Source organism: Acomys minous (assembly GCF_964271855.1).
Source record: "Acomys minous genome assembly, chromosome: 4".
In the NCBI taxonomy this organism is placed as follows: Eukaryota; Metazoa; Chordata; class Mammalia; order Rodentia; family Muridae; genus Acomys; species Acomys minous.
The window spans coordinates 23,028,656-23,051,194 of NC_140486.1; the positions used below are offsets into that span (position 1 = coordinate 23,028,656).

The 22,539-nt window shown below is 47.3% G+C and overlaps 1 protein-coding gene across 3 annotated transcripts in view; it reads right to left on the reverse strand.

Annotated features, from left to right (window-relative positions):
* Positions 1-22,539, reverse strand: part of NEDD4L (NEDD4 like E3 ubiquitin protein ligase) — a 336,053-nt gene that overhangs the window by 180,674 nt on the left and 132,840 nt on the right. The window contains exon 1 of one of the 3 annotated variants that reach the window (XM_084778014.1): positions 10,916-11,006. The exons of the other annotated variants lie outside the window; for them this stretch is intronic. The gene's annotated coding sequence lies outside the window, so the exon portion shown is untranslated. Of the gene's footprint in view, positions 1-10,915; positions 11,007-22,539 lie in introns of those variants that run through there. 3 annotated transcript variants of the gene reach the window in all.

Here is a 22,539-nt window from a genome sequence, read left to right on the forward strand (position 1 = left end):
CACTTTGTCCCCAAACGCTTTCCTCAGCAAGTTCCAGTAATAAAAATGTTACTGAGGTGACAGCAAGTCTTTCCAGTAGCCACCACCTAGTGTTCCTGCAGCCTTCAGAACCTGTGAAGAAATAATCTCTTCCCTTCTGGTCAAACGCACTTGGTGAGGAAAGCATCACAGCTCCACCTTAAGTGAACAGTCACAACAACTGCATGTTCCCCCTGTAGACCCCCCCAACAGCCAGCCTGAGCCTGGACACTAGTGCACACATGAGAGTGCAGAGTCCCCAGAACCCCACTGCGGGAGGGGCAACGGCACTGCTGCCAACAAGTCCAGACATGCCAAAAAGGTAGAGTAGGTAGGGCTCAAAGGTTCTAGGGCATCAGGCCTCTTAGAATACACTGGCTGGCTCTTCTTTAATGTGTCTGTTCTGCACTAGCAACAGCAACAAAGAGAAGCAACTCCCCGCCCTCTTGGACAAAGACAAAGAACTGGACTCCATTTACGGAGAGCAAAACACGGGCTCTAACACTATAGACCAAGGCTCTGCATTAATTCTAAGCAAAAGCCCTTTCCCCATTTTTCACAAAACCTGTGCGCGCGGCTACCCAGCAGATTTCGCACCTTACGCTCTTTAAGTACTTTTCCATCTGTGGCCATGCTTAGCAAACAAGCATGAGTTAAAGCCTAGTGGGAAAAGAAAGTCGGGGACGGCAGAGCTGAGGTGTGTTTTCAGGGTACAGGATGACTGAGGGACAGGTGCGTCAAGAAGCTTGTGCATAACAGGATGGGTATGGGGACGAAGTGCCTGAGGCCAATGCCATGTTTCCATCACAATACTGTTGGCACCTATCATGTGGCCTTGAGACGTAGGAATGTCATTGGTTCCTTCATGCACCAATGTAGTATTTGCCAAAGGGGGTCAAGGACTAACACGCCTGCTTCAAATATCTATATACTCAACCCCGCCCATCTCAACAGGACTCTCAGTTCTGTACACACCTGTCCCGTCACCTCGTCTTCGGTCCTTTATTTTGTGTGTGCCATACTTCTCCCAGCTATCCGAAGCTATAAGATCGTATCTCTAGGCACTTCCGGCAGTGTGGCTGTCCTGCAAGGGTTTATTTATGAGGCCCAGGAGGGAGCAGCCCAGAAAAAACAGCTCCGCAAACATAAAACGAGAGGCGGGTTGCTTCTGACTGAGAAACTTGGTGCAACCTTCAAACTGATTTCGTTCAGCTGAGCTCCTATTGGATGCTCAGAGGATTTTGACTCGGTGTTTTGAGTACTCCTCATGAGAAGAGTGCCCTCAGCAGACAGAGGACAGAAAGGAACTGAGGCACCTTCACACAGAAGCTTGTATCCCAAAGGAGGCTCATCCTCACACAGGGGTACAGAGCGATCATTCTCAACCTTTCTTTTTTGTTTGTTTTGTTTTGTTTTGTTTGCGACAGGGTTTCTCTGTGTTAGCCTTGGCTGTTCTGGACTCGCTTTGCAGACCAAGCTGGCCTCGAACTCATATTGGTGCATCTGCCCCTGCCTCCCCGAGTGAGATTAAAGGTGAGCGCCACCATGCCCGGCTATGGTTCTCAACCTTTCTAATGCTTCGATCCTTAATATAGCTCCTCATGTTGTGGTGACGCCCCCAACCATACAATTATTTCATTGCTACTTCATAACTATCATTGTGCTACAGAGCAGTCTCTCAGTTCCTAAGATCACTGGAAATATGTGCCCTCCGAAGGCTGCAACTCACAGGTTGAGAACCGCTGCTACAGAGGAACCAGTACAAGAGGATCATGGGACAGGGGCAAAGGGCAAAGGAAAGAAGAATGACAACCCAGGAAAAGAGCAGACAGTTGAGGGTACCCGGAGCAAAGGGAACGGAAAAAGGAAGGAAAGGAACAGGGCTTAAATAAAATTGTATTTCGAATATTCTACCTGAACTTAAAGGGAAGGCTGGGAACTCCTTCTGGAGGTGTGGGTCTCCTTCAGTTCTCTTACAGCAAAGCCTTCAACCGATGACTAATGGATAGCCCTGAAACTTCAAGACTCTGCTTCCCACGTGTTTTCTATTCTCATTCTATGCCAGTTAATCATCTCATTTTCCTCTCCCAACGGACACGCTCGTCTCTCTGCCTCCCTCCCTCCCTCCCTCTAGTTGAAATAACCCAAACTCCCTAGGATTACAAAACAAACTTTCAAATATTATTACCGCAAACATTTCCTCTAAATATAGCCTCCATAATGTTGAGAAAGGGAAAGGGATCCTACTGACCCACAACTGTCCATCTGTCCATCTGTCCATCTGTCCCACTATCCACATAAAACCGCATTAGTTCATTAGGAAATAGAGACTGAGTCAGGCGGTGCTGGTGCGCACACTTTAATCCCAGCACTCGGGAGACAGAGGCAGGTGGATCGCTGTGAGTTCGAGGCCAGCCTGGTCTACAAAGCGAGTCCAGGATAGCCAAAGCTACACAGAGAAACCCTGTCTCAAAAAAACAACAAAACAAAACAAAAACAAAAAAGAAAAAAAAAAAGAAAAAGAAAAAGAAAAAGGAATTAGAAGTTGATTGCTATAAACAGCAGGCCACATCTGCTTCTCATAGTAAAGCTGTATATCTATAGCTAATTCTGTATTGCCATGGTAGATCTTAGAATACCTTGTGGCTTTTGATAAAAGGGTTAATACTTTTTAACTCTCAACCTACAGACTTCCTTTAAAGCACTGCAGGGACAGTTACTTGTTGTTCATGTGTGTCTGTCTGTGGATAACCATGGAGGGCTGAAGAAGGCATCAGAGGTCATGAAGCCAGGCTTACAAGAGGTTGTGAGCTGCTGGACCCACGCATGCTCTTACATACTGAGCAGTCTCCCAGCTCCACGCCTTGTCTGTTAAGCTGTTCACACTCCACTGGGTGTTTGCATCTGATTACATCATTTTCCACCACCGCTGGCAGGACGCAGGGTTCCTCTTTTTCTTGACTTTCATTCTTAGTCTCCCCGCCCCCCAACTTCATTACTCTCTAATTTCAGAGTTGGGAAGCTCGTTTTTTTATCTGACGTCTCCTTTAGAGAGTATGAAGTAGCAATGAAATAATTGTATGGTTGGGGGGGGGGTCACCACAACATGAGGAGCTATATTAAGGATCGAAGCATTAGAAAGGTTGAGAACCATAGCTGGGCGTGGTGGTGCACACCTTTAATCCCAGTATGTTCTCCACGTGACCCCTGCACCCTCCAATCAAGACAAAGCTTCTTATATAACGTGTGCTTAAGGCTGGGAAGGATGTGGGAACTCTATACCTAATTTTAAAAAATACTCACAAAAGCTCAGAAATATATGCAGTTCTCCTATGTCACTGCCTGTCACCACCAGACACAAAGACCTGTGAAGGCATCAAGAGTCACACGTGCCTGTCTGAGCGTGTGCCAGTTTGGTTGGCACTATCTGGTGAAACCCTGCCCTGTGGAGATGTCAAGGTCCCCATCAGAACGGGAGGATCGTGAAATCAGGAGACTACTTTTTATCTTTTTGCATTGTGCATAACCAACTTGCTTATGAAGCAAAGTCAGTCCATAAAATATACACCACAGCCCTGGGTCTTGCAAAAGCTGAGCTTCACTTAGGCAACTGTGTAGTGCAAAGCAAGGGCTTTTCCACGGTGGGCTAAGACAAGGGGACTCGGCTTGCACCAGGCTGACGAGATTGACACAGATCTCAGAGCTGTGGAACTTTGCATCCTAAGTCAGCACATAGTTGTTATTTTTCTAATGTTATGAGTTTTTAGGGTCTGATTTACTCATCTTCCCAGACAGTCTGGCAAGACGGGATCTATCTCAGAGATGACGAGCAAATGGAGAACTTATTTTAATTACATCAAAAGTAAAGAGAATTTGCGAAATGTTTTTGATCAGCTGTAGTTATTTTAGCTTTTACTAATTTGGGTGCAGCTAGCATAGCATATGGAAAAAAAGATCATCTGTTCCTTAGTATTAAAAGTATTAAGATTGTCTTTTTAAAAACAAAAGCAACCCTCTTGTTATTTGTGTACTTTTATCAACACTAGACATTAGTGCACTAAAATCCTCACACTCCCTGTGTGGAACACACTTGTCAACTTAGATTACTGCACTGGCCTCCTGAAATGGCAATTCAGAGACTCGAACTACCAAATCTGACAAGACATGGTTTTCGTTATGACACGGAAGCCCAATAACACTGGTTATTAACAAGTTTGGGCTCATGCATGCACGTACATGTACCTCATGGCAACGTAAAGCAAAGCCGGGGTGCTAGCCATCCTTCCACGTGTATACGGGCAACAATGAAACTACAATGCTCCTTCAGTGGTCATGAAGTGTTGGCTCCAGGACGTGCAGATGCTCAAAGCCTGTATGCCACACTATGTCACAGTATTCGCATACAATCTGAGTACATCCTCCACAGAGCTTATGCCGTATCTTGATAACTTATTATACCCAATGCCACTGTCAGTGGTATGGAAAATGGTCTTCCTGTGTTACAGAGGGGAGGGTGACAAGGAAGAACGTTCTAGACATTTTCAATATAGATGCAACCTTCTCACGTACATTTTTGGATTTCCACTGAGTCTCTGGTGGCTTGAAACTGTGGATCTGGACTCTATGAGGAAGGCAAGCAGTAAAGGGAAGCTGGGCCATTTGTTAAACAAGAGAAGTGTGGGGCTTGCAGGATGGCTAGAAAAGACAAGCTGTGCTGAATGCGCGAAGCAAGAATGGCAGGAAGAACTATCTAGAAAGGACCCCACAGCAAGGGAGGCCAAGCTTGTGGCCTTCCTGTGGGATGTGTGGGTGGCACGCAGACAGGCAGGCTGGAAGGCGCATGTGGGCGGAAGAGGTGAGAATCCATATGTTGAAAGGAGCTTGCATCGCCTCTGGTGACTAACCACTTCTGTGTCCCCTCTTCAAGGTGGCATCAGATCAGGGCCCCCTCACCGTCACTTTCCTGTAGGAGGCCCCTGGGAACCCACACATCCAGGGCAGGATCTGACAACACTTTGCCTCTTTAACAAACTCTGCTATTGCTACTGGTCCACGGTCCACGCTTTGAGCAGCGCTTCCCTAGACCAAAACCTAGCCAAAGCAGGCAGGGGGAGGAAGGAGGGAGCAAGAGGAATACACCTGCTGTGGCAGCGGGGGTGGGGATGGGACATGTGAGGGAGGGTCAGGAGACATGGGCTGAGCAGTGTCCTGTCATCATCTGGATCTCATGTGCAGCACGTGTAGAAGGGCAAGACCCCTCTAGTTTCCTAAACGTGGGCCAGGTACCAGGTTTTATGAGCAGAGAGCTGCCTCTTTTGTGAGGTACTACAGAGTGGGACAAAGCTTGGTATATGTCTCCCCCTATTTATTTATTTATTTATTTATTTATTTATTCATATTATATCTCGATTGTATCCCCTTGATTGTATTTTCCCTGTTCCCACTCTCCCTCCCTCTTCCACCCTATTCCCCTCCCCTAGACCTCTGAATGCATCCATCAGGATAGCCTGCTTCCCCTTCCTCTGTGTGCCAGTATGGTCTCCCCGCCAAGAAGAGGTGATCCAATCAGGAGCATCAGAGTTCATGTCAGAGGCAGTTCCCGCTCCTCCCACAACTGTGGAGAATGAGCTGTTCATTGGCTAGATCTGAACAGGGGTGTCTAGGTTCTCTGTTATATTTCCAGAGGTGGGGGAGGGGGTGGAGACAGAGCTAAGTGTAGCTCTACAGAGCAGGGCGGACCTCAGTATATCTCTGGAGGGAACTACTTGTCTCCAAGATGAGAGAGGGTGTTACTAAAGCCTACTAGAGTGCCTGAGGAACACCCACTCAAGGCCTTTTATTACAGAATAGAATACCAGCCGCACCTGGGCGTAGCCAGGTCTACCAGAAGAGGGGGCTGGTGGACTTCGCGTCATCTGTAAGACAAAACTGGTCTAGGTCAAAAGAAAAAGGAAGGGTTGGATGCAACACTGTTGAGAGTCAGTTCTTTACAAGCCAGCCTTGATTGACAGAAACAGGTCCCTCTGGCCCTCTCAAAACTACCCGTCTAGAAAGTGAGTCAGTCCTCACATGAAGGACATCCATCAATGGCGGTTCTAATGCTCATACTCGCTCAGTCAGGCCCACTCTGATCAGGTCACCAAATATCTTCCTTTGGGGCTGGGCCCAGGAAAACACAAACAAGTACTTCCACCATTATCCCATTCCCAAAGCTCGTTTAATCTAATTAAGGAGCCAAAAGATTTCTAAGAACAGGCAGCATGACAATAAAAGGTGTCAGAAATGCGTACACGATTAACTGAGAAGTGAATTAATTAACAGGCAAAGTTGCCCTAAGAACTGAAAGAAAGGAGCAAAACAAGTCAGAGGAGGTTGGAAGAGGAAAGCTGACCTTCTGAGCTGGCCCCTGCATCTCAGAAGGGAGCCCCGTACACTGAATTAGCTCTAAGGTCTCAGCGCCTGTTTCTGGAATTTGCACAATTCCTCTTCTTGTCAGCCTCAACCTCACACTGACGGCCACAGCCATGTGCCTGTCATATCTCCATCATGTGAGAGATAAGGGCCAGGCCCATCTAGAGCCACAGAAGCCCCACAGCCAGATCTCCCACCTACTGCTTCTCTCTGTGACAAGAAGGCCCGCTCCCCACTCCAAACAGCTGAGGCAAGAAAAGTGTCAAGTCAGGTCAGAGCCTGTAGCTCAGTGATAGAGCAGTTGCCCTGAAGCTGCAAGGTCCTGATTTTCCAACCCAAGTATACCACACACACCTAGACAGTATCGGGATCGGGTAATGTTAACTACACTTAATAGTTATTAACTATTGAACTGTGTCAAAAATAAGGCACTCTGCCAATAATTTGAACTTGAAAGATACTTTTAAAAACTTTTTACATGTATTATCTATTTATTCATGCTTATTTATTTATTTATTTATTTAGTGTGTATGGAGGGGCATGGTTGCAGAGGACTACTTGTGGGAGTAAGTTCTCGCCTCCTCCCACATCAGGTCATGGGGGTAGAGCTCTGGGTCATCAGGCTTGGCTGCAAGTACCTTTACCCAAAGCCATCTCCCTGGCCCTGTCAAAGATATTTTATTACCCTAGAGTTGTTATCAATGATAGCTCTTTTAATTTGTGAATGATGCCCAGCTGACACACACTCACACTCTCTCTCTCTCTCTCTCTCTCTCTCTCTCTCTCTCTCTCTCTCTCTCAAGCCAAGCTCTTAATTCCAGCACTACAGACACTCTAGGCTGGGTACATGTGATTATGTTTCTCCTGCACAAATGCAAAAATTAGCAAAGCAAGAAGCCACAACCCACAGGTGCCCGCTCACTTTCCACCGTCTTCTCTCTCGGATTGTGACAACCAAAGAAAGTCTCCAGAAACCGCCACATGTTGGTGAAGGGGACAGAACCGCCACTAATTGAGAACCACTTAGCGCAACTAATGATAAGTATACCCAGCAGAGTTCAGTGGAAATGAAGCATTTAAAAACAAAAACAAAAAACGAAAACAAACTGGATGGGGAAATGGTCCAGTAACTAAAGCACTGCCACGCGAGCATCGGGCTGGAGGTTGGATTCACAGACGCAAGTAACGCTGGGTGAGTATTGTGCAACTGGAAAGCTCCTCCCTCCTGCAAGACGAAAAGTGCAGCCAGAAAGAATTCCCCAGAAGCTAGTGGGTCGGCTAGCCTGGTGCACACAGCAACAGGAGCCCCTCGTTCAAACAAGGTGAAAGGAGACAGGTGACATATATTTAAGAATGTCCTCTGGCCTCCATGTGCATGTTATCACACATAAGTGTGCATGCACACATGCACCACCACTCACATACACAAAAGCAAAATAACAAAATAAAACAATTCAGAAAGCCCTGTATTAGAATATACAAACCAGTGCTTATCTGCATGCCAGTCACTAAAGAGGATACGAAGTCCATGTTTTGCCCTCAACTGTACTGAATTATGATGCTTTCTTGGTTTTGTTTATTTTGGTGTTTTGAAACAATGTCTCATATAGCCAGGTCAGGCTTGAACTTGCTTTATCCCCAGAGATGACCTTGAACTCCTAATATTCCTGTTTCTACCCCCACGGAGTCCCAGTTAGTGGCCAACTCAACCTGTGGGAGGCAGAACTTGGCCTGGGAACGCGGCCAAAATGGCTCACGACTGACCCGCCCACACCCCCACCTCAGAGGACCTCACAGCCCAAGGATCATTTGCCACCCACAATTAAAGCCGGGGGGCCCCATTCTCTGCAACACAATGGAAGGCAGGGAAAGGGGCAAGATGCCTTTGGCTGGGGTGTATAAAATACATGCCTTATGGAAACGTCTCCAGATCTCATTCTGCTCTTTAGAGAGAAGGTTAGAAGTGAGTGCGCCACCATTTGCCAGGGAACTGGGGGATGAACACATTCCCAAGACAAACCTGAGAGGCTGCAGGCTGAAGGCTTTTATTTAAAAAGCAAGCAGACAATCAGAAAACCTAAAACTGCCGTTAATGGATATCTCTCAAGAATCACAAAGGGGAAGCCTGTTTCTGTTACTATAAAAGCTATTTATAACCTTGCTTTAAGCATCACTGCGAACACATAGAATCACCAGGGCACGCCTGAGGCCAGGAGCAAACACTGCTGTGCATGCTGCTCACCCTCCAAGTTCAAAGGCCATCTAGCTAGCCTTGCCATTTACTGAGAGTGTCAATCAAAGATGAGCAAGAACAGATGGCAGCCAAGGTGTCTGAAGGAGACCTGGGCAGTTTACCACATGCAGATGGGACACACAGTCATTTAAAATCATCATCATCATCATCATCATCATCATCATCATCATCATCATCAAATCTGCCGCCACCCTGCTGCCTCCCACGGTACCCGTGGACCTCACTCCCTGCCCCCGACACCCTAACACCTACCCCGAGCTACTCTCCTCTGGTGGGCAGCTTCTGGCTTGTGTCTTCTCTAGCACTGATAGTTCTGTCTCACCTGTCCCACCCAGGAAAGAGCACAGCAAACTGGCTCTGCCCAGTTCCCACAGGTGGGCAGGTGGCTGGCAGGGAAGAAATCCCCAGAGGAAGGCATGCAATTCCACTTGAGCAGTCCCAACCGGGTTAGGGTCATTTACACTAGAGATCATTAACCAGGTGCTCAGGCCTCTTGGCATTAAGTGAGAGTTTGCAAGTTGAAAGAATGTTACCAAACACACAGTTTGGGTCACCAGGAAAAGAGCACATCAGTGTCCAGGCAGGAGCCAAAAATGAGGTCACCCCTGGCTGGGGGAAAAGGGGACACTGATTTCTTCTGAAGCTGCCACGGTCTGTTTGCTCTTCCTGTTCCCTTAATGGGGGTGGGGGGGGGCAAGCATCACCACAAGGGCAAAGCAGCCTACAGGGATAGAATTGTACACAGGAAAGGAGGGCTAGATTTTTCTCACCAATTCTCAAACGTCCTTCTTGGTGGTAGTTTCAGCCCTACAATCTCACGTCACCCGCAAAAAGAACGGTGAGTCTATCTAGTTACTGAACTGTTCTGTTGGCCCCACATCTAAAGACCCGATACCACATGATTTGCAAGGAAAACAAGCCACCATGACACGAGAAGGGTCAGAAGTTCAATTTCACACATTACAAAGGCCCATGGTTTTGAAGGTTCCCGACAAACGCTTTGTTTCCTGACATGTTCCAAGCTATCCCCACAAGGTTAACTTCCTCCTTCTTCCTCACACATGAAACCACACAGAACATATTTGCTCCGTCTCAGCCTTTGTGTGAGGTGCCCAAGCGCTTCTTTTCTTGTTTATGCTATGTCCCCCTTGCCCTGGCCTTCCATAATTCCATTTTCCTCAAATTACACACTTGCCATATAACATATTTTGTGGCTAAAGCTTTTACTTTCCTTTCCTCTCTTCCTCCTTCTCCTCTCTCTCTCTCTCTCTCTCTCTCTCTCTCTCTCTCTCTCTCTCTCTCTCTCTCTCTCTCTCGGTGAATGACCCCATGACCCCCCCACACTGTTCAAGTGACCTCATGGAAAGACAGCTTACTCCAGGAAATTAATTCCTGTATTTTTCTAAGTGGCATGTACATTAAGTCCTCTTGAACTTGGCATAAGGAAAATATAAAATATCCACTGCACTTTCCCTAAAAGGGGACAACACTTTCTATTCTGAAGACCGATAAATACGAGAAGACAGTGAGAAAGGAGAGAGACACAGGGCACCTCACTTCCCAGTTGTAAAACTTCCTGACAGGAAGCCTCTCTCCATAGAAGAACAAAATGATAAAATCTGTGAAGCTTTGTGAAAACCAAAGTTAGGAACCAAATGATTTGTCCCCTCATCTTTCCTGTGAGGGTCCACAAATCACGTCCTAGGAAGTAAATCCCAGGGATCTAGACGCACACCTGTCCCACGGCAACCCAGACGACCACACTGGCTGTGCTTTTAATCGAAACAAATACAGAATGAAGTCTAAAAGGAAAGATCTGTCCTTATCTCAACCTAGAATTTTGCACCAAATGTCTGAACTCCGTGTGACAGATCCTTTCACTGTGTCTATTTCTGACATTTCAGGAAAGCAGCAGTGACAAATGCAGTCATTTATTCATGGGGAGGGCACCGGAGAATTAGCCGCATAACCATTCTCAGTGCTGTACACTGGGAAGCAGCTCCAGGCGAAATGACAGAGGCTAAGCACACAAGGAATGGAGAAAAATTATTACGGTATACTTTTTGATACAGGTATCAAGGCATGCTAAAAATATTCAGAGAGAGAGAGAGAGAGAGAGAGAGAGAGAGAGGTAAGTTCAAAGACTCCTCTAAATTCCAGCTCATGTAGGTTAAAAGCTCACGGATCCACAACATGAGATCAAGAAAAGGCAGAGCCTTTGCCCACACTTACCAGATTCCAGGCAGGAAAACCTCCTTTAAGCGGGAGAGGGAGAGGAAGGCTGGTCTAGATGCAGATGGTTGCTCTGTTTCCCCTAACAACAGCAAGAATGGAATAGGAATCCTGGTCTCTCCAGTTCCCTACAGGCAATCAACAGCCTGGAACAGGAGGGGCGGAGCAAGGTGCTGGAGGGGAGGGTTCCGTAGCTACTGCCCAGGTAGGACCCCGCTGCCAGGCAGCACACCCTGAAGCTGTGCTGAGCCGGCTGTGCAGAACATTGTCTGGGCTGGAAGCTGCTGCTGCTGCCTGCCTGTCTCAAACCAGCAGCAGATTCAAACGTGGGGAAAGAGCTCATCTCAGGGGCCGCCCAGCCAGTGACTATAGGCGGAACCTGCTGGACTCAGAGACACAGAGAACAACTCAAGCTCCATAACGCTGCACTGCAGCCAAACTTCACCTTGGAAGTTCACAGCCAAGTTTTGTTTTGGTTTTGATTTTTCGAGACAGGGTTTCTCTATGTTATCTTGGCTGTCCGGGACTCGCTTTGTAGACCAGGCTGGCCTCGACCTCACAGCGATCCACCTGCCTCTGCCTCCTGAGTGCTGGGATTAAAGGCGTACACCCACTGCACCCGGCTGATAGCCAAGTTTTAAGAAATTTGCAGTCGCTGGGCGTGCTACTTTAATCCCAGCACTCAGGAGGCAGAGGCAGGCTGTGAGTTCGAGGCCAGCCTAGTCTACAAAGTGAGTCAGGACTGCCAAGGCTACACAGAGAAACCCTGTCTCAAAAAACAAAAACAAAACAACAACAACAACAACAACAATAAAACCCCAAGAAGTGTGCAGTCTGCCCCAGGTGACCTGGGACCTCAGAGTCTCTGAGCCATTTGGAAGGCTCCTTTTACAATGAGTGGCAGGGTGTCTCCTTGGTGTCCACAGCCATGTTAGGAAGAATAGGTAAAGGAGCAAGGGCACCCCTCCAGACATTTCTTATCAGACAAAATGAACCTTCATTTTCACTCACTAACACTGGCTGGCGTTTTAACTTAGTTGACATTGAGCACATCTCTTAACCACCCTGATCCTCAGCAAATGAAGCCCCGAGACCTCTTCCCTGCCCCGTGTGGAGAATCAGTGAGATCCGAGGGTTCTAGAGAGCAACATGTTGCCATCGAGGTGCCCTTAACCCTTCTACGTGTCCTCATCCTTTGGTACTGAACACCTGTCTTCCATCAGCCCTGGCTGCTTCTGTCCCCTTCCCTCAGTGAGGAGACTGACTGGAGAGAGGCACTGTGTGGGCTGGCAGAGCTCCTGCCTAGCAGGTGCAAGGCCCTGCTGGCTTCATCCACAAACCCATACCCCAAAGCACATTCATTAACACAAGATGCTTCTCCCTTCGGCCAATGCTTCCAACATGTTGGAGGCCCCACTTTTAAATTCAGTGTTGAATCCAATGGTCAGAGAGAGGTGGGGGGTAGGGAGAGACAGACAGACACACACACACGTGGTGGGGAGGGGAGGGAGAGACAGAGGTACAAAGCGGGGAGGGGCGGAGGCCATGACCCCTCAGACTCAACCCTGTCTGGGACACCAAGCAGCAGCCCAAGATAGAGGGGCCCTCTGCCCAGAGCTCAGTGTGAATTCCCACTTCAAAGGCCGGGACACACTCCCAGTCTAAGGGCCAAGAATGCAACAAGAAGGAGCTGCCAGCAGAGCCAGGTATCTTTCCCTTTGCGAGGCACTTAAGCTCAGGGCTTACTGGTGCTCCCACCCTTTAAAGATGGGGATGAGGAGTTTTAAGAGGATGCTCAAGCCTACCTGGGCCAAGAGACTGCCATCCCCACCTGCTGGTAGCCCTTGCACACTGCAGTCACGAACCCTACTCCATCTTCAAATCCACTCTGGAGAGGCAGCAGTGGAACTCCTGCTTTGTCACAACTACCTGCTGACAGGCAGCTTGGCAGCTCAAGGACGGCCTGCGTTCTTTCCCACCAGATCTTATTTCCAACCTTCCCCACCCCCTGCCCCGCCCCACACACACTTAAAAAAAAATGTCTTTCTCTTCTTCCTAGCTAACATCTGGGAGCATGGTTATGAAACCAAACTTCTCAGTAGGCACAGAGAAAAGAGGAGAGCCAGCTTGCCCCACACACAGAACAGAAAGAGACACAACACTACTGAAAGGAAAAAAAGGCATTCCCAAGTACACTGAAGAAGGCAGCTGAGGAGTCTGAAAATACCAAAGAAGGGAACACACTGGGGGGTGGGGGTGGGGAGAGAGAGAGAAAGAGAGGTGGGGGGTCGAGGCAGAGAGAGAGAGAGAGAGAGACAGACAGACAGACAGACAGAGACACAGAGAGACAGAGAGACAGAGAGGGTGTGTGTGTGTGTAAGATGCTCGGGGGTTCCTGTGCAACTAGAGAATGGGTTGGCACTTGGTTACATTTAAATCAACGTTCCTGACCATTTCTCTTCTTCCAGGCATCCATTCATCCCTCCGAAGTATTCTACATGGAGCAAGTTAGAAACCGCCAATGCCAATCTTAGGAGGGAAAGTACCAGACGTGAGGGCTGTGTGTGGAGAAAGACAACTTTAGGAAATTCATATTTAAGAGAGTCAAGTCATCCTAAAAGACACTGTGATTTATAAGAAGGTAACAGAGGAGAGAGAGCACAATAAATGTAGGTTTCATAAGCAGCTGCCAGAAGGCCCAGGAGGCTGGCAGTGGTACAGGCGCAGGAGACCAGCTGGTATCTGGAGTGTATCAGAAGAGGATGCTGCTGAGTGAGGAGGACAGGACTGCCCGAGCTTCACACCTGTTTTGAATCACTGCAGCATATTGTTTGTATGCTATTGCAACTACAGTACTAGAAATCTCATTTATAATAAGCTTAATTTTATACGAAAATAATTGAGAGGTAAACTGCAGTAGCTCTGTCTTCCAATCCGAGTACACAGATAAAGTAGCACCAAGAAGCAGCTCATTTGTAAAATAGCTTTGATCAAGTAGTCCAGTTCAACAATGGGCTGCATCCCTGTAGAAAGAGGGGTGAGAGCCAGACCTGTTAGGGTAAGTATAAAGAATGTAGCTAGAGCTAGGCAGTGGTGGCACATGTCTTTAATCCCAGCACTCGGAAAGCAGCGTTCTAGACCAGCCTGATCTACAGAGTGAGTTCTAGGACAGCCAAAGCTACGCAGAAAAACTCTATGTCGAAAAACCAAAAAAGAAAAAGAAGGAGGAGGAGGAGGAAGAGGAGGAGGAGGAGGGGAAGAGAAAGAAGAATGTGGTTAAAGACCACACTAGTTGGGGCAGTGGAAAGAGCAGGTGCTCCCTTTGGTTCCATGCCTCCACCAGCCAGCTGGCTAGGTGTACAGCATAAACTCCCCGCTATTGAGTGAACCTTAACTCCACTTAGACACCTGTTGGTTGGCACCAGGATATAAGGGCTGCTACTGCACCTTGGGATATGTTGGCATTCTGGGTACTGTTGTGGTTTATAGGTGTCACAGCTGGGTAGGACTATTGGCTACTTTCTCCCTCAACATCTTGGATAGCATCTTCTAGCACTATGAAAGTAGTCCTCAAGGAGGCTTCTGAGTCAGACAGCTCAATTCTTCCAAGCCATTATATTTACATTTTTATTATGTATAGGTATGTGTATGTTTGTGTAACAATAATAATTACAGAAAATGAAGCCATGAGTTTAAGAGGAGGCACGAGGGACACAAGAAGGGCTGAAGGGAGGGGTACTGATGTAAATATAGGACACACACATAAAATTCTAAAAATAAAAGATTAAAAAATGATAAATGAAGAAGAAAAAAGAATACAGTTCAGCCAGGTACGGTGGCCCCACCTATAATCCTGGCACTTATGAGGATGAGGCAGCAGTATTGACAGCTTGAGGTAGGTGGGCTGAGAGCATCGGGCTGGGCTACATAACAAGATACCATTAAAAGAAAGAATGGGGACTGGAGAGATGGTTCAGAGGTTAAGAGCACTAACTGCTCTTCCAGAGGTCCTGAGTTCAATTCCCAGAAACTATATGGTGGCTTACAACCGTCTATAATGTGATCTGATGCCCTCTTCTGGTAGGCAGATGTACACGCAGGTAGAGCACTGTAGACATAAAAGTAAATAATAAGTCTTGAAAGGAAGAATGAGAAGAAAGGAGGAGAGAATCCAGAGACCTGCCTCTCTCTCTCGTGTGTGTGTGTGTGTGTGTGTGTGTGTGTGTGTGTGTGTGTGTGTGTGTGCGCGCGTGCGCGCGCGCGCATAGCCTTGCCTTCTTCTTAGCTTCTATGTTTTCAAAAGCTTGCAAATAACCAGAAATTTACCACCAAGGCCAAAATAGGCTGCTACAGGAACAACACAGGCTACATGACAACATCTACCAACCGGTTATTTGAAACAATCAGAAATGAAGCCAACAGAAAGAATACACTGCTGTGAGCCCTGGGTAGCTATGTACAATATCTACATTATGTATAGTTATATCATAAATATATATATATATATATATGTATATATATCATAAACGTATCTTTAAAAATTATATAATTGGGGTGAGGAATACCTCTATAGCTTGGTTCCCTAGAATAAATTCTGTAGAAGTTCTGGAGTGTGAACTCTACAAATGACAATATTGTGCCTTAATAAAATACTGGACATGGCTAGGAGTCTGTACAGATAAAAATCCCTTAAAAGACAACAGCTAGAACACTTGGATATCTAGCATCTGTGTTCATAGGCCAAGCTGAGTGCAATTCAGCCTGAGCCGGCTAATTTCTGAAGGCTCACACATGTACTCTTCACCCCTGCCACAGCACCTTGCAAAGTGTCAGTCAGCATGACCGGGGGCTTCTATATAAAACACTTTATTAACTTAAGTTTAATATGAACTGTTAAAAATTTAATTTAATAAAAATATAAAAGAGACTCTTGTGGCTGTTGTTGTTAATCCAGTATGAAGGATATAAGGGTTAAAGTCAGGGCAGGTAGGAAATGGGTACACAAGAGATGTCTTAGTTCTGGTTGCTCTTGCTGTGATGAAACACCACAATCAAGAGCAACTTGGAGAGGAGAGGGTTTCAATGACTTACTCTTCTACATCATTACCCATCACTGAAGGAGGACAGGACAGGGACTCAAGCAAGGTGAGAACATAGAGGCAGGAGCTGATGCAGAGGCCATGGAGGGGTGCTGCTTCCTGGCTTGCTCCCCATGGCTTGCACAGCCTGCTTTGCTTTGAGCTGCAAGCCCAGGGATGGTCCCACCCACAATGAGCTGGGCCCCTCCCACGTCATTTACTAAATAAGAAAATGCTCTACAGGCTTGCCTACATACAACCCAAATATTATGGGGGCATTTTCTCAGTTGCCGTTCCCTCTTTTCAGATGGCGCTAGCCTGTGTCGAGCTGATTTAAAACTAGCCAGTAAAGGAGACATGATCATGGTGTTTCTGCTGCATGACTACCACAGCATCGTCTTTCACTCTTGGGCTTCCTGCTTCCTGTAAAGTCATAAGGTTGTGGTTAATAACATCCTAGGGGTGCATATAAAAGAAACAGCCACGCTGCTGACCAAAGAAAAAAGCACCCCAGACTGACCAGGAAATGGTCAAGGCTCCAAATCAACACCTTAATCCTGTTTTATGCAGCTTGTTATGGAACTTGATTGATAAGCTCCTTATGCTACTAACCATCAAATGTGCTCCATCTTGGACAGCCACCAGGAAAGCCCCCAGTTCAAAGGAGTCCAGGGAACTAGTTAAATGCATGTGGGGCGAATCAACTCTTAAGGCATGCCAAAATACACTCTCGTTCACTTAACTGTGGCACGGTTTGGAAGTTATTTGCTACCCCTGTTGTATTGTTTCTACTTCTATGGTGTAAAGGTTATTATTACCTGTGGTTTGGAGTTTGGTCAGAATGAGGAAAGAAAAAGCCCCGGGGCATTTGAGGGCTGTGGAGTTCAAGGTGGGAGCCAAGCAGACAGTGCTGAACTTTAAAGACAATAGAGCCTGCCAGCAGGCTTAGAGCAGAGAGAGAAAGGCAGCAAAAAATCTGATGTGGGCTTTATGAGGTCTAAAAATAGGCCTCTGCAGCAGAGTGGTTTCTTTGGGGAACGATTTTAAAGATTCTCAGGAGGTGTCAGCTGCTCACTGCTTATCAGAGGAGGACAAAGGCTTCCTGGGCTGGCTAGGAGGACTGGAGACTCAGAGAGGAGCCCTGGGAAGAAGGTAAAAGAAACGTCTTTTGTTCCCAGTCCTCCTGCTGGACAAAAGGGAACTGCAGGAGAAGGTCAAGGCTCTTGGCTTTGGATTCAAGAGAACAGTACTGAATAGAAGCCACCCCCAAAACACACACACACACACACTCATACACACACACACACACACACACACACACACACACACACACACACACACACACACACAAAACCTCCATGCTTCTGTCCAACGCAGCCGACTGGAAGACCAAGGCATGCATGGGACTTGCACAGAAAAATGTGGATTCATCTACACTAACAAATTCAGATCACTTGAGCAAACACAGCAGAAACATACATTTATATAATAACCATTCTTCAAATGGTATTGGGGGCCACTGGATTGGTACTGGCCCTGCCCACCAACACTATCATGGAAAAGGTCATACCAGAGTCACGAGTGCAAGTCTGGTCCCACCAGACTTTAGAGGCTTGGGGTAACAACTGGCCTTTCTGAGCCTCGGTTTCCCCAACTTAAGAACGAGCTCACTTTGCTTCCTGACCTCTGACTACCTGTGCCATACTCTAAGAGGTTTAAATCGGTTTCTGGGGTGAAATCTCGGTGAAATATTTTTGAACGCTCTCAGTGAGTTCTCCTGTGGAGTCAGACTCGAACATCACTGGTCCAATGTGCAAGTCTAGTGTGCAAGTTCCATGAATACACCTAAATGTCTGTCTGTTGTGACTGTCAGCCTACATAACTGAATCTGACAGAGATCCTTTGGCTGAGTGCAAACCCCCACAGGGCGGTGGGCAGGGATGTTGGCTTTTCGACACAGCACCGGTTGCTTTTCAATGGACATTCCTGTTTTTTTCATCTTTCCCTCCATCAACTAAGGAACAGTCATGCTTGCCTGTCTCTCACTGGGCACCTAAGACTATGTGTCTGTTAGAAAAATAGAACAGGCAGGCTGGGTCTGAGAGCGCAGGTAGGCGTTTGCCATTTTGACAAGCCTGCTGTTCACACTGCTAGAGGCTGTACCCACTGACACACCCACCCCGTAACAGCAATGCAACTGTTTGTACCTTCATCCCCTGGTCTACAGAGAGCCTCTCAAACTCCTTGACAACAAGACTGTGGAAAACAGCCTTCCACTGGAGCTCAACACTCTAACGGCTACGTGCCCTCCTTCTCCTCAAGACCGTCTTTCTGGGTTCTCTAAAGATCAGGCCTCACTAGGCTATTGGTCTTTTTGTTGGCTTATAGGCCATAATCTATTAGGGAAATGAGCTCTTCTTCTGTGACGAACCCTGCAGTGGGCGCTCCAGTTTGTCTTTGGGGAGTTTTGCCATGAATTCTTTTTCTGAGATGCTCACCAGTCAGTCATGCCTCCCCTGACTATGCGGTTGCCGAGTGGACAATTTGAACTTCTTTAAAAACCTAAGGCTGGGGACATTAAAGATGGTTCAGGATTTACATTCTTGCTGCCTAAGCATGAAGACCTGAGTCTGAGCCCCAGCCCCAGAGCCAGATGTGGTGGCACATCCTCATAGTCCCTGTAATAGAGGGACAGGGAAAAGCAGATACCTGGGACTTGCTGGCCAGATAGCCTGGCTAAATGGTCAAGTGCCAGGTCCTAGTGAGATGCTTTGTCTCAAATTCAAAGTGGATGCCTCCTGGGGAATAATAGCTAAGCTTGACTTCTGCCCTCCACAAGCATGGGCACACATATGCATGAACACCTGCACGCTTGGGAACACACACACACACACACACACACACACACACACACACACACACACACACCCTTAAGCTTGGTAGATATTGCTAGCTTTAAAGTATCGACTGTGTGGAAAAGAAATTGGCCCTTATGAAACTGGTTCCAGCAGCTTGACAGGGCAAGGGAATTTAGGAAATTCTTTTGTAGCCCTTCATCACCTCTGTCCTATCACTTTGGGAACATGTGTCCCTGCGCAGTCACACACTTGCCCTGTCCCCCTAATACCAAGAGACTGACTCGGACCATGCATTCCTAAGGCTAACCACCATGTGAACACACAACCCAGCGCTCCCTCTCTGAGACAGCGCAGGTCCCACTGGAAGGGAAGGGGCAGAGTGGCTTGGGAATCCTACTTATTTGTACCCTAAGCAGTTTCTAGACTGTTTCTCCTGGTCTGCCATGTGCCTAACAGGCTCTGGGGAGAGTGACAATGTCCTGGCTCTGCTCCCCATGCAGAAGCACCTGAGCAGGCTGCTGGGAAAAACAGCTGAGTGGTCTTGGAACTTCTGCCATAAGACAATACTCCCAAGGGCATCAATTCCTGATGTGGCAGAAAGACCAGAGCGCCCACCAGGACCCTCCTAAGCCCTTCCAGCAGCATCCCTAGCTGCAAAGCACACGCCCACCTCAGCCCGTCAGCTGTTTCTTTCATAACTATTTCTTCCATAAGTCCGTTGTCTCCAAAAGTTAAAAACGAATAAAATAGGCTATAAAGATATAAGTTAAATAACCGAAAATGACTCAAAATAGTGTTTTCTCCTTGAAATGTTGAAGTTTTTTCCTTTTGTAAAAGCTTCACACTTGGGATAGAGCTCTCTGGGTATCTCGTATGCCTGGTTAGACACTCACTTTAGTGCCCTGTCCTCGAACCCTGGGTTTTTTTTTTTTCATGGCAAAACCTTTTATTGATGCTTTTCTATAGAGGTATATAAATAACAACAGCTGAAGTAAACACATGCCTATCCACTTCAGCAGGGAGAAGCATGGAAACACATTCCAAGAACAATTCTGTGTTATGAAGAAACTGTGATCACAAGGCTCTTGTCTTTATATATCTCGGAATTTTTTTCACAAGCACTCAGAACGCTGCTCACAAGTTCACTCTTTCTTACGCCTGTGGGCATCTTTTCAGATCACTTCTTTGTGTACTTGACTCACTCTGGCTTTAATTTGATCCACGGTGTTTCCAGCCAGCTTGTTAACGTCTAGCTTTAAAAAGTGCTGTAAATACCAATTTAAGCGCCACCCTCCAGGCAACCACGGGCACTAAGGCCAGTTGGCATTGTCCGAGCAGCATCTTTCCTATGGGAGACAGGTTCCTCTGGGTGGCCCAGGTTGACAGCAGGAAACTGATCCAGAGGGAAGAGCGGGGATGGTCTTTCAAGGTAGTTCCCCTTGCAGCTAGTCAATGGCTCCAGAGATGAAATCGGTGTTCCGAGCAGGCATGGACCTTGCCTAATGTCTCACTCCTATCCACAGTTCAGACCATGATATGGATTCAGAAACCCCTCCCCCCACCTCTCTCTCTCCCTCTCTCCTTCTGTCTTCCTCTCTCTCTCTCTCTCTCTCTCTCTCTCTCTCTCTCTCTCTCTCTCTCTCTCTCGTTTCTTCTACCACAAGTGTACTCAGTGTGACAACTGCCCTTCAATACGGTGGCTGCTGAACAGTTGCAAACACTATACGGACGCAGAAAATGCTAAGATAGACAGATGTGTGCTGCGATCGGGAAACAGCCCAGCGGTGAATCCTGCAGTGAAAATAAACAAGAGCACTGTGGCTCACACCTGTAATCCCAAGAGCCTAGGGGAAGAAGAGCACTGAGAGCATCTACACCGCAGTATGGCCAATTCTCTGCCAGCCTGGGCTATAGAATAAGACTCTGACTCAACCCTAAACCTCATCAAAACAAATAAAACACCCAAGTAAATTAGACAAAGTAGCAATGATCCCTCCACCCACTTCTCCTCAGGAGGCTGCCCTTGTCTCGGTCCACTTGATACTCCCCTAAAATAACACTGGAGGCTGGTTCATTCATAATTTGTATTTTTTCACAGTTTTGGGGTCTCCAAGATCAAAGTCAGAGCAATGACATCCAGGGTTTGCACAGGGCTGCAAACTCCTGGGTTAAGTGTTCTGTCAAGCAAGCCGTGAGGGAAAGCTCCCTCCAGAAAGCTTCCCCCCCACTCCATCCCCCCACCCCATCCCCCCACCCCATCCCCCCACCCCATCCCCCCACCCCATCCCCCCACCCCCAGGCCCTCTAATCCCACTCCCCTCGGGAACTAACTCCCCAGGCCTAGTCACCTTTATCTCTGAATCCTGTAACATTAACATTATTTGAATTTTAGACGGAAAATATCAAATCACAGAAATGCCCAAGGGGTCCACCTCTGTGAGGCTGAGGGAAAGGGCTAAAAAAAAAAAAAAAAAAGTAACATTTCCTGCCTCATGCATGTCTACTGAGATTTTCCCAGTATGCCTCATTTTAAATATTACATATAATATGCAAGCTTCACATTTGAAAGACCATCTGTCTCACATCTGCTGCTCTCCGCGTCGTGGTGGGAAATGACTAAGATGGGGCTTGCAGTCCACTGGCACCTTCGGAACTCAAGGACCATCGTCTGTCTTCCACGGGTTCCTCTAACCCTTACTGTATCCACCCCAGTTCAAACCCACCTGCAGTATTTATAACTAAACCAAGGACATCAGCCTTACCAGCCTCACACTTGCTGTCTCCGCCGTATTGCTCCATCTGGCTGGCTCTGCTGGTAAAGACACTAATGCCCAGAAGGATAAACCAAGCGTAAGAAGGTGGAGGAGACATGCCAGGGGACTGATGTTTTGGCCCACAAGAATGGATGGCCTCCAGCGATGATATGTCACACTCCCTAGACTCTCGACCTCCATTCCACAACCAGGTGGCTCCCAGGACATTTCTCATGGCCTGGCATAGGTGTCAGGAGGCACAGTGCCATTGAGAAGAGCATTTTTTTTTTCAGGCTAGCTGAGACCACTTTAGAATTTTCATTTATTTATGCGTTCACTCTAGAGGCCTGAATTCCTTAAGGGCAAGAAAATGAACAATCAAGAGTTTATATTTGTACAGTCTTAACATCCTTGGGGGTTGTCTGCTGTGAAAACATTACTGCACAAGAATGAACTATCTTCTGATTAAAAACAGGGGTATTAAAAATGGATCACTGGAAAGGTGGTACGGACTGTATCCCCCAGAGCTGAAAATAAATGTTAATGTCTACAAAAATCTACTCTCCTGTCCCAAATGGGACTTTCCTCTAGTGTCCCTCCCCATGCTCTGTCCCACTGTCAACATGCCTGGCCTTCCTCTCAGCTGTTTCTGTGAGTGTTTAAGACTTTAAATGCTGATGGTGGCTGGTGAGGGTGGGGGTGGGGGTGGGGGCACACACCTTTAATCCCAGAGATAAATGGATCTTGAGGCCAGCCTGATCTACAGAGTGAGTTCCAGGGCAGCCAGGACCATAGAGAGAAACCCTGCCTAGAAAAACATGAGGTGGGGGGAGGGGTGGGGGGGGTAGGGAGGGAGGGGAGAAATGTTAACTGATGGCAAAGGAAGATGTCAGTATGAAACCAGTGGGTGTTCCAGGCACAGCTACCTGGTTTTA